The sequence below is a fragment of the Misgurnus anguillicaudatus genome, chromosome 1, assembly GCF_027580225.2.
Source record: "Misgurnus anguillicaudatus chromosome 1, ASM2758022v2, whole genome shotgun sequence".
Lineage (NCBI taxonomy): Eukaryota > Metazoa > Chordata > Actinopteri > Cypriniformes > Cobitidae > Misgurnus > Misgurnus anguillicaudatus.
The window spans coordinates 17,085,210-17,097,534 of record NC_073337.2 but is presented as its reverse complement, the minus strand read 5'-3'; the positions used below and the strand labels follow the sequence as shown (position 1 = coordinate 17,097,534).

Genomic DNA, 12,325 nt, shown 5'->3' with positions numbered 1-12,325 from the left:
TATCCCAAAATATAATTTCATTAGTTATTTCTAAATGTAATTTTTTATGCGTTTTTGTAATATTTGTCCTGACATGCTGAAAACAGCTTCGTTTTATAAATAATCTTTGACAAATGATGTAAAAATGTATGTAAAAAATCATATTACACTAAACTAGATGATTATATTTTATTCCACTTTTTTATGAATATATTTATTTTTAAAAAAATACTAGTTACACCGATTGACACAGACAGTTACACCACATTGACATTTTTGCAATTATCCCCCAAATATTCTTTCATTCTTCCAGAAATTTTAGACATGGTCATCAAAAAAGATAATGTATGCTAGTAATGTGCACATTTATTTTGAAAATTTAACTCTTTTACATTTAATTGAACCATACGGACACAACATAATTAATGTCACGTCATTGACACACTGACAGATGAAGACACAAATATCACCATAAAGCAGATTTCATTCACTGCGTGTTTGGAAAAGCGCATGTTTGGCTCCAAGATCCCTCTGGCATTAAGCCCTGTAGACACCGCATGAACAGACAGTTAGCCAGAGACCAACTATCTCACAGCTTGCCACTAACCACTAACTTTAAACTCACAAACGCTCTGGTCTGCAGCCAGCTCTCTTGTTATCTACCAAGTGTACAATGTACAGAACAGAAGCATCTTCAAAAAGTGTGATAAGCTTTGGATAAAGACACAATTCAAAAAGGAAAGAAGTTAATGTGCCGAGGTCAGTCATGAGTTATGTCACACCGCAAATTCCTCAGAAACTGCCGTCACACATGGATAACAACAAATAATAGAAGCAACAAGCTTTGACCCAAGTGGGTGATTCTCGCGAAATTAGACTTATGAGGTGTAATGAAACATTTTGAAAAAAGGAAATGCAAAGTATAAGAGTATCAAAATAAGAAGCATACAGTTACAAACATCTCTTCATGTCCTATTTTGCACATGATTTCAAATGACATCATACAAACCAATTTTGTTTACATTTAAGGGGAACATTTTCATTACCGCTACATGTCCATGACTGGATTTGGGTTCTTTGACATGGAAATATTTAAAATTAAAAAATCTAAAAAATAAAAAGCTTCAGTGCATGTTATACTATAAACATTTACAGTAAAGAAACATGTGGTATTTGGTGATCATTGGTAAATGTAGAGACAATAATAAGCAATATAAATGTGTCCAAGACCAATATTCTCATCATCCGCAACAATTTTCAATAATTGTTTAAGCCCTCAATGAACTAACATTTAAAAGAATTTGTTGTAAGGGACATAATTGACTGTGACACTCAAGATGGCTACCAGGTAAGCAGTTCTTATTTTTTCTCTCCAGATAAAAGTTGAAATTGTTTGTCATAGTACCTACAACTTTTTAGTTCTCATTACCGAAACCGAGTTTTTAAATGCATATATTTAATGTTATATCATGTTCCGGTAATGATAATTTTTGATAATGATAATCTAAAAAAATTTAAATAATTCTATAGGAAATATTTTTTAAATCCTCTAAAAATAATGGTTATAGTAAGTTCAGACCTTAAAAAATACAACTGGCAAAAAATCAGCTTAAGGAGTGATTCACATTTCGCGTCATTTGCGCACTCAAGTTCGTTATTTCAAATGTAGGTGCACGGTATGCGGGCTGATAATGGAAGCAACGCGGTAGCGACGTGCACGTGGTGCGCTCGTTTTTTCCAGGCGCATCCGCACAGCATCGAGTAAAAAACATTTCAACTTTTTAGAATGCCGCAAGCGCACCGCAGGTCATGTGACATGAACCAACCGACGGTCACGTTTTCGGCACGGTTTAGACGCGAAATGTGCCCCTAAAGGGATAGTTCACCCAAAAATGAAAATTCGCTCAAAATTTACTCACTCTACAAACCTGTATAAATTTCTTTGGTCTGATGAACAAGAAGGAAGATACTTTGAGGAATGTTTGCAAAACAAACCGATTATGAGCCTAATTCACTTCCATAGTAGGAAAAAAGAATACTATAGAAGTGAATGGGCCTCAGGAATGGTTGAGTTACAAACATTCCTCAAAATATCTTCCTTTGTATTTTTGGGTGAACTATCCCTTTAAAGTCCCCATAAAATCTCAATTGAATTTTTTTGGCTCTTAGTTTGCAGCAACCTCAGGCGCAGTAATATCGATGGAAATTTGAGCGAGAAGGGAAGTAGTCAGGAGTGATGATGTTACTGCGCGCCGAGGTCGAAGTGCTGCTAACTAAGAGCTCTTCCGCCATACAATATAGTTCTCATTTTTTATCTACTTAAAAAACGCCACGTTTTATTTTGTGTCACCATACTTACTCGTCTTTAAATAGGGAAAACATGGAAGTGTTTGGTGGCTTCTAAATTCATCCCTGTTTGGATTCTAATGAATGAATGGGGCTAGGCTAAATGCTAACACATTCACAACGCGCTGTACAAAGATTAAGTGCACGCATTGAATAAAGATAGGTATGTATTAATTTGTCTAAGTTGAGAAAAAAACATAGTAATGTATTGAAAAACTGATGTTTTAAGGTAGTTATTGGGATATTGATAGCTGATCAATAGAAAACAATCATTGCTGCCTAACTGAAAACAAACAATAATAAATCTGTGCACAAAAATCACTATAACAAAAAATCAATGAAACCAAGCATTAAAATGTGAAAATGGAGACATGTCTTTGTAAAAGGGGGGAGGTGTGATCGGTGGAAAGAAACAAAGGTATGGTAGCACTGTCTCAATACCATATGCCAATCAATAAATTATTCATACAGCACAGTGTCTGGGGCTTCCCCTCAATCACGGGCACACGTTTCACATACATTCACACACGCAGTCGCTGGAATAAAGACCTACATTTGTTTTCCAAGCTAAATTCACACATTCAGTTCTGGTCAGGGAGTGACGTCGGAGGCAGCCACCTGCATCAGTGCTCAGCCTCGCTTCTCACAGCGGCCTGGATGAGACACACACAGCTTACACATCACCTCTTACATCACTATTACACACTGACACAATCGGTGAACACAGGCGCTCCTCAAATGCAGCACGACTGCTTAAGCGTAGCACTTAATTAAACAGACAGATATACTAAAATAAGCCTGTCATAAGGCTCTTTGTGTTTTGTGCATATACAATCATACTGTGTATAAGAAATCATTAATTTAACATCTATAAATAGTCATAACACGCTTATATTAGCAAGGAAGAACAGCTAATAACATTCTTGGTTTTTATCATTTTTTATTATACCAATAAATGGTGGGTTGTGTAAGCCCATGGCTGGGTCAGAGATGGAAATTTTTTAAGGTAAATTCAAACCAATGGTTGGGTAACCCATAACAGTACAGTGTAAACAATGCTATATAAATAATAACTGTTAATATGATTAGAGATTCATCGACAAAAGGAAAAGGAAAAACCACCAACAATCAAGAATGCATGATAATAATGTGTCATGGCTTTGCAAACAAAAAATGTTGTTATAATGGAAGTCAATGGGGCAAAAAAAGCCACAAACAACTAATTAGGGAGAAAAAAAACTGATGCTGCACAAAAACAAAAAATGCATCAAAGCCAATGTTTTACCAATCTTTGAAAAGCCCAAGACTGTGAAAAAGGTTTTAAAAAAATCCAGCCCACAATCACTTTTTATATTGAAAATCTGTAATTTTGTTTTTTTTTCCATCAAATCAGTGACATCACTTATGAACTTGGCAATTAAAGAGTTAAAATCATGGAAGTTTTTGTAGTTTTCATTAGTACTGAGGGTGTTTAACAGATTAATGAAAAAAATTGAAAAAAAAAATTAATCTGACACATTTTTACAGCCGTTTAAAGAGTAACTAAACCCTAATCCAACTTTTTTTAGTTACTGATCTGTAAGAATGATGGTTTATTAGTGCTGTTCAATGATTTTAGTAAGTTTGTTGACATTTGGATATAAAGTGTTTCAATACTACAATATATGGTGTGAAAACGTCTGAGTGCTGCCCTCTTCAGGTTGAATGGTGGCTACTGCAGTTGAATTTTCCTATTGGATGTTGGGTCCAAAAAATGACTCGTGACGTAAGCAGGTTCAAGCTCACCACGGCCTTGTTACGATCTCACCACACACTTGGTATGAGCTTAGTTCGTCCCCTCTATCTCTGTTGGGATCTGCCCACTTTTCTTGCATTTTTCAAATATTGCCAGTGGGTGGAGTCAGGCTCTGACCAGGGGTTTAGTTATGCTTTAATTTAGTGGATTGTGAAAGCTGTCATTAGCAAACACCAAACAAAGGGGATTTGACTCCGGGATGAAAATAACAGTGTCTCAATGGCATGGCGACAAAAAGACTCTACTAACACAACCATGGAGGCCCAACAAGTTCATGCCCTTTTTGGGCGTATTCCTGTAGGTAGAGGTTAGTCAAAAATTCAGAATATTGTTGTGAACTTATTAATATAACATATTAATAAATTAATTCTGTTAAAGAAAATATATTTCTTGGTATAAAACTTTGAGCTTTATAATTTTGCAGGTATTATTTATGCTATAACAGCAACAATACACACTAACTAAAGTAAACCTTTAAACTAGTGAAGTTTTTCTACATTTTCTATACACAGAGCTCAAATTAATAGCTTTTTTCTTTTCTCTTTTGATATATCAGCCATGACTTCTATCAGCTGTTTTTAAACTATCGGCTGATAGTGTTAAAAATTGCATTTATTTACCAATACTGATTATTGGCCGATATATCGGTGCATTATTAATTATGATAGAATATCGGTCTTATATCAAATAGCTATTGTTTACTATCTAAACTTAATTTTTCATGTGAGGATGTATGCTACAGTCAGTGTTGTGCCTGAACGAGGAACAAAAGTTCATGAACTAGTTCATATTTTAGGGCGACCGTGAACTGAACGTACTGTATTACTGCCTGATGAACGTTACTGTGAACTCGTTCATTTTGGTGTTTGTGAACGGCACGCTCTCTCAGTTTAATGTCATTCAATAGGGTGCCAGATTTCTATAGAGTCTTCCAGGTGAAAACCCGGCTAAACACACTGTACACAGGCCTTAATGTGTAGCGGAAAAAACACCCAATCTGTTTTAAAATGTTTAAAATATGAACTATATTTGTGAACTGAACTTTGAACTAGTTCATGTAGAAAGTGAACTTTCCCAACACTGGCTACAGTGCTTTTACCACAGTTTTTGGGTTTTGAATCCTATAGCCTACCTATTACTTATGGTAAAATCATTGACCACTCATGGCTTTCTATTTAAGCCTCAATGTAGATGTGATGCCGTTCCAACATGCAAAGGAATGCAATGAATGGGACAATTTATGAATGAAGCTGAAATGAATCATCAAATCTCAGAAACAAGCTACACTGCAACGTTCGGATCCGTATGTGACGGCAAAAAAGTATGAACGAATGACGCAGCAAGTTTGTAAGGGTGGGAAAAAAGCCATTACAGAAGCTTAAGTGAAGAAGATCCCCATCTATATTTCATAACACCAAACAGCCCTAGCATCTGAGATCAGCGCCAAGGCTGGCAAGACATCAAAACTTTAACTGAGAAACGATCCAGAGCCCAACTTATGGGAGATCTCCCTACAAGATACAGTACATATTGGTATTCAATAAACACAGGAACAATGAAATTATTGGTATTATTTTTTTTGTCTTATTACCAGTGATCCAAAAAAAACTGTGAGAATTAAGTTTGCACCAAAGATCCACCACTCTCAGAAAAAAGGTAGAGAAAGGTAAAAAAGTTGTCACTGGGACGGGACAGTACCTTTTCAAAAAGTACACTTATGTACATAAAAGGTGCATATTGGTCCCTCAAAAGTACACATCGGTAGAGGTACATACTGTACTGGTACCTTCAAGGTACATATCATTACCAAAATTATAAATATTAGGACCTTATTAAAATGGTACCATCCCAGTGACAACTTTTATACTTTTTTTCTCATAGACATTTTTGTTAGACCTATACGTTTTGTCGAAGTGCAGCACAGTTACAGAGTTGCACCCTCAGGTCCAATTTACATTTTATCAAAATAAAAAAAGTCTTATATGACCCTGGTAATAATGTGATTCAGAACCAAACAGTCCAATGATGGCCTAAACCAAATGCTGACCAACAGGAAGTGTGTGAAGAATGGTGGTCCGATGTGGGTTGGGGTGAATAAATGAAAAAGGAAAAGTGGGAATATCGACTGTTAGCAGGAAGCAGTACATATAGTAACCACTTGATAAAGGGCATGATGGAGAATATTGAGCGCTACCGTGTTGCAATTTAAGGCAGGTGGACATAAAGCTATGCTGCTCGAAAACGCATTTAGTGCTGTACACTGTTTTTTATATCCATATTTCAATATGAATATTGAGCACAAGGTGATCCTCAGAGTAAAAGCTGTAGTGATGAGTACAAGAGGGATCATATTCCACACGCAGTGTCTGAATGAATGGAGGATGGTTGGCTGGGGGTGAGATGAAGAGAGAGAGGAAAAAGGAGGGCTGAGGTGAGAGGGTTCAATGTATTCTGGATTCATAGTGATACAAGATGGGTAAAATAAAGATATTTTAGTTGTGTCAAAATGTCTGAGATCACTAAGCTTTCCAATGCATTATTATTAGTATACCAATTTAAATGAATAATGTCCTAGTATGTATTATTCCAGCATTTTGAATGCATGACTTCTCAAGTTTGTGTAAAACCTGATGGTCCATAAACCTTGTATTTTTTTTATAGAATCAAGCAGATCTGACCTTTAGTACCAAATGGCTAATATGACACAAATGTGATTACGTTCGATTATGTGACCCAATTGCGTTTGCTCTCTAAAACAAAATATACATTTTTATTATTACACTAATTTGAGGGTGCATGCACACAAAGCACTGAAACGTGCACACATTCGGTGGTGTGTATAGAAAGCTTTCCACCACACACCCTACCAAGGTCAAATAAACCATCTTGAGCTGCACATATGATAAAATACAGTGAAAATGGCTGATGTAGACGTTACAGTAGACATTATACACACCAGCACCTCTAGCAGGGTCAGTGGGACATAGAGTCCATGATGCTCCTCCCTTTCTATAGACTTATAAACCATTAAAAGCAAGTTGCAGTCATGAGTCTCCACTGACATGATACAATCATGACAATCATATTAAATGTGCTGCATTGGTAGAAATACTACTTGGGAATATATAACATTGGAAAGCGTATGCTTGGTGCTTTATGAGACAGTCTGTCTGGCCTTGAACTTTAAGGTGAAGTGTGTCATTTCTGCACTACAAGTACAAGCAGTTGGACAGGGAAATAGACAGTCCCACTCCAACCTCATTTGTTGACATAATGTCGCTATGTCAGGGTGGTCAGGAAGCCCATACAAACAGCAAAGTTACCACAAAGCCACAGCTGACCACTCGCACTTTTCATTGACAAATGGCTATCATTAGGCCAGCGCATTAATCTACTATTGTCTATGCATCTCTGCACAGTAAACCAAATAGAAGATATATATAGATAGAAGACTTATAAGAGATAGAGATATAGCAATAGAGAGGTACAAACCACAATGATTTCATTCAAATGGATTGCTCTGTTCATGCAGTATCTAATAATTATTGCCACATAATGGCTAATTTATTTTAGAAACAAATTAACTGTGCGTGTAATATGACAATTAAAAGTAATGCTCAATGCTTCCAGTTGCAAAAATGTGAACATATCTAAAGTTTGCGTGCTTTAATCCCTATTCTTTGTTTGAACAGCCCTTCATTGATATGATCGTGTCCACTCAACCATACAGCACATGTGAACAAGGGCTATTACAGCCGGCCCACGAGTAAGATACGGGAACATTTTTCCTAACATTCCCACTACATACACCAGGCCGACACCTTACAGTGATCTCATCCCTATGAAAAGGTCTTTTCCACTGCTGTGACTCTAATTGGAGAGAATCCTGGACCATTGTCTCAAGCGCATTACATCATGCCTGCCTCTCTCTCTCTTTCTCTCTCTCTCTCTCTTTCTCATTGATCTATGCACCTTTTCTCTGTATAAAAGATCTAAGTTTATAACCAGTCCAACAGAACAAACACTCATTCATGTATTCATTCATTCATCCAATCACTGATTCATTCATGCATTGATATCTGTTACTACAGCAATACCTCGCACATCTGTTGGAAGTTTCCTTGCACTAAAGCGGCGGCATTTCCAAATCACCTTGACAATGAAGCACAAACACTACTGCAATCGCACACATATATACACACACATGTAAACCACAAAGCAGCACGACTGTTGCATTTAACCGTGCATGCTGTCTTATACTCACTGTTCAATATCAATGACAGCTGCAGTCTAAGCGGAGCTCACAGCTGCTCCGATCATCCGATTCACTACGAGGAAGCGTCGCGGGCTAAAAACAGCACTTGTCCGGTAAAACCCCCTTGAATATCCACCGCTGGCATCCTTAAAAACGCGACACTGTCCTGTACATCAATGACATTTTGATTTTCATAAACCCATTAGTAATAAAATGGCACGTTAAGAATTCAGCGGCGAGAAGCAGCGGCGGTTGGGAAAGACCATTGCTCAGGAAGAAGAGGGGTGTTCGCTTCTCTCTTAAAGTTGCAGATGTGCAATTTTACAATATAATTCGTTTTCGTGCTTGCACACTTATAATTTAGATTATTTTTTATTTATATGTACAAAAATTAAATGATATTTTAATAATTAATTTGCCTAAATTGTGTTACCTAAACATGGCACATCAGCAGGATGGAAAAATACTATTAAGCAAAAATGCGTAAATAATGTGGTGTGTTATATCGTTGCGTAAAAATGTCCAAATAAATTATCATCTGAATGTTGAAGAGGTTTCCCGGACACACCCTTGGGTTCCCCATAGTCAAGGCCAAGATATATAAAAACACATGTTGTATATTGTAGTGTACTGTATTTTATAGTAATTGCTACACATTGTTAATGTATCTATAGTATTAACCATAGTAAACTGATAATCTATATACTGTAGCATACATATATATATATATATATATATATATATATATATATATATATATATATATATATATATATATATATATATATATATATATATATATATATATATATATATATATATATATATACTATAGTATCGTTGAAAAACACCCTAGTATCTAGAAATGTTACTACAGTTTAGTAAATAGGCTACTAAAGTATGCTACAATTTTTTGTTTTAGGTAAGGTAGGCATACCGTACCAAATCACCTTCTACAAACTCACAATCTAGTTTTATGCTATAGCATGCAAAAATCTGAGTATTATCCGAAATCTCAGTATGCAAAAAAAAAACAGTATGCGAGAAATACCTGATGGTCTGCTGCTTTTGTTGAGATTTCTATCCCATGATGCGTTGGAAGCCAAAATGTGCATTACTCTTGGTTAAAGCAGGCAAATATAATTGTAAAAACAATAATGGCTGAAAATATATAAATATGCTGGGCAAAGATTAATCGCGATTAATCGCATACAAAATAAAAGTCATTTTTTGCATAATATATGAGCGTGTGCTGTGTGTAATTATCATGTATATATAAATTCACACACATTCATGTATGTATTTACAAAACATTTACATATCGTCGCTGTCCTTCCGAAAGCTTGTATGTTCAAATTCACTCTTTTTCAAGAAACAGAATAAACACAATTTTTTAATGATTACACATTGTGTTGCCTAAGTTGACAAGTACTTTTAATACTTTTTAATGATGGAATATTTGCAAAACCCACTGACAAACATAGAGAGTGACCAATAATAATGAGTTATGACCAAAAAATGAAATTTACAAAATATGGAGATACAAGGTTTCGGAAGGACAGTGACGATATTTATTTATATTTTTATGTTTTTATGGTATATACATTTAAAAAAATATATATGTAAATAAAACATTTTTTAAATGAATATATGTATGTGTGTGTGGTTAAATATACATAATAATTACACACAGTACACACACATATATGCAAAAAAATCACTTTTATTTTGTTTGGGATTAATCACGATTAATCTTTGCCCAGCATCAAAAATATATGTTAAATATATTAATATAATATAAAAACATAAAGGTGTTAATCTTTAAGATGCTAACACTACCTCATTAACAACTTTTTCTCATTAACTGGAACCAGCGCCCTGTGACACCTCTCACTGAGCCCAACAGCAAAAGACTATTGACCCACATTTATATCACTACTCAAGAGCACAATAGCTCACTAAATTACCATAAGCAATGTACGAATGTAATTTTGTTACTCAGCTTTGATGAACAAAGTTTGCCATATTTACAATTTCTTTTTTATTCATTGTTTTGAAAAATGTGTGATAATATTATACTATACGTATTATATTTGTATATTATATTAACATTAATATATTTTAATATTTTTTATTTTGTAAAATAAAATCCCATGTTTTCTAAAATTTATTATCTCACTGAATATAAAGTGTGACTCCAGGGACACCACAAATTGTAAAGCACTGTGCAATAATTAAGAACCAAAATAAAGTAAGATTTCCATGATATACAGTTGTTCTTATGAACAGATGTTAAAGCACTGACTATAGAGATTTAGTGTGTACACTTTGTCAAACAAAGGCACTTTGGTCAACTATTGCCAAAGAAGAACCATTTTTGGCTCCCCAAAGAACCTTACAGTTAAAGGTTCCTCTTTTTCTTTTTATAAGTGTAATATTTTTCCATTACAAATAACCTTTGTCCAACAGAAAGACAATGTGGATTATAAAGCTTCTTCGTGGAACCATACAGCCTGACAATGATCCTTTAAGGAACCTTTTTTTAAGAGTGCCACTCCCATAGGGCAATCATTAGACTGACAGCCCTGTCGCTGTCCATGGTGCTGCTTCAGTGAGAAGCCAACTGTTGCTGTCCATGGTCATAACAATGAGTGTATGTAATGTACTGCTTTCAATACCAGCCTACAGCCAAACATAACCAGAGCATTTCGATGTTTCAGGTTGTTTCACCTCATCTCAGTTTAATGTCCAGGGACAACTATAAGAAAGTCATTTGTAGGAAGACTTCCCAAACCGTGTAAAAACTGTGACTCTAAGGCACTTTAAAAATACTGCATTACTTGTTTGAGCAGCAGTCCAATATGTCAGCCTCTGGCTAAAACAGTGGTGTGACTTTGGGGTGGGGCTACATGTTGGTTTGACCAAGGTAGATGGGGCAAACAAAAAGGTTGGAATGAACGGAGGGTTTATTTGCAAAAAATTATTAAGCAAAAAAATCAAGTGGTGCAGAAATAACACACTGCTCCTTTAAGTGCTCCCGGTAGGAAACCAGTGATCAAAGCTGTGATCCATCCCCTGGCCATAAGGGATTGACTCCACAGAGAAAGAGAGTAAGTGAGAGAGAGAGAGAGAGAGAGAGAGAGAGAGAGAGAGAGAGAGAGAGAGTCAACAATATTCAATGTTGTACTTTTCTCCTGGGTCAGCAGAAATAAATAGCACACATAACATCTTTACATACTGTACAGTGATTCACACTGGTAGGGGAGAATTTTATTTCAAATTTTATGCACATTCCTTTCATAATATGTAAAACAAAATCAATTTATGTTCTTAAGTGTATTACAAGGGCTATATAAAACATTTATTACACATTGCAAAGAAAAAAACCCTATAAAAAATACATCAGAAATGCAAAAAAGCAAGTAAAGAGGTGCTTTCATATTTAAAGGAATAGTTCATCTTAAAATGTAAACCTATGACTGTCTCTATAATGAAACATAAATAAAATGTTATAATAAAGTAAATGGGAAATATGCTTAAATCGAAAAGGAAGTAGGGTATTCAAGGTCCATACAACTCCTGATAGGTGATTCCAGCATCAGAATTTTTAAAAAGCCCTTGAAGCCAATTTTTTTTTCACAAATGAGATTAAGGTCTGAACTTACTTTTAGAGGATTTAAAACATATTTCCTATAGAATTATTTAAATTTTTTAGATTATCATTATCAAAATATCATTACCGCAAATATTACATTAAATATATGCATTTACAAACTCATGTTTCGGTAATGAGAACTAAAAAGTTGTCTAGGTACAATGACAAACTAAATTTCAACTTTTATCTGGAGAAAAAATAAGAACTGCTTACCTGGTAGCCATCTTGAGTGTCACAGTCAATTATGTCCCTTCCAACAATTTTTAAAAAAATGTTAGTTCATTGAGAGCTTAAA

The 12,325-nt window shown here is 35.1% G+C and overlaps 1 protein-coding gene across 7 annotated transcripts in view; it reads right to left on the bottom strand.

The window, feature by feature from the left end:
- ppfia2 (PTPRF interacting protein alpha 2) overlaps positions 1 to 8,637 on the bottom strand; it is a 237,113-nt gene extending 228,476 nt beyond the window's left edge. For all 7 annotated transcript variants that reach the window (XR_008639925.2, XM_055189829.2, XM_055189832.2 and 4 more), the window contains exon 1: positions 8,385 to 8,637. The gene's annotated coding sequence lies outside the window, so the exon portion shown is untranslated. The remainder of the gene's footprint in view (positions 1 to 8,384) is intronic.
- Between the last annotated feature and the right edge of the window lie 3,688 nt (positions 8,638 to 12,325).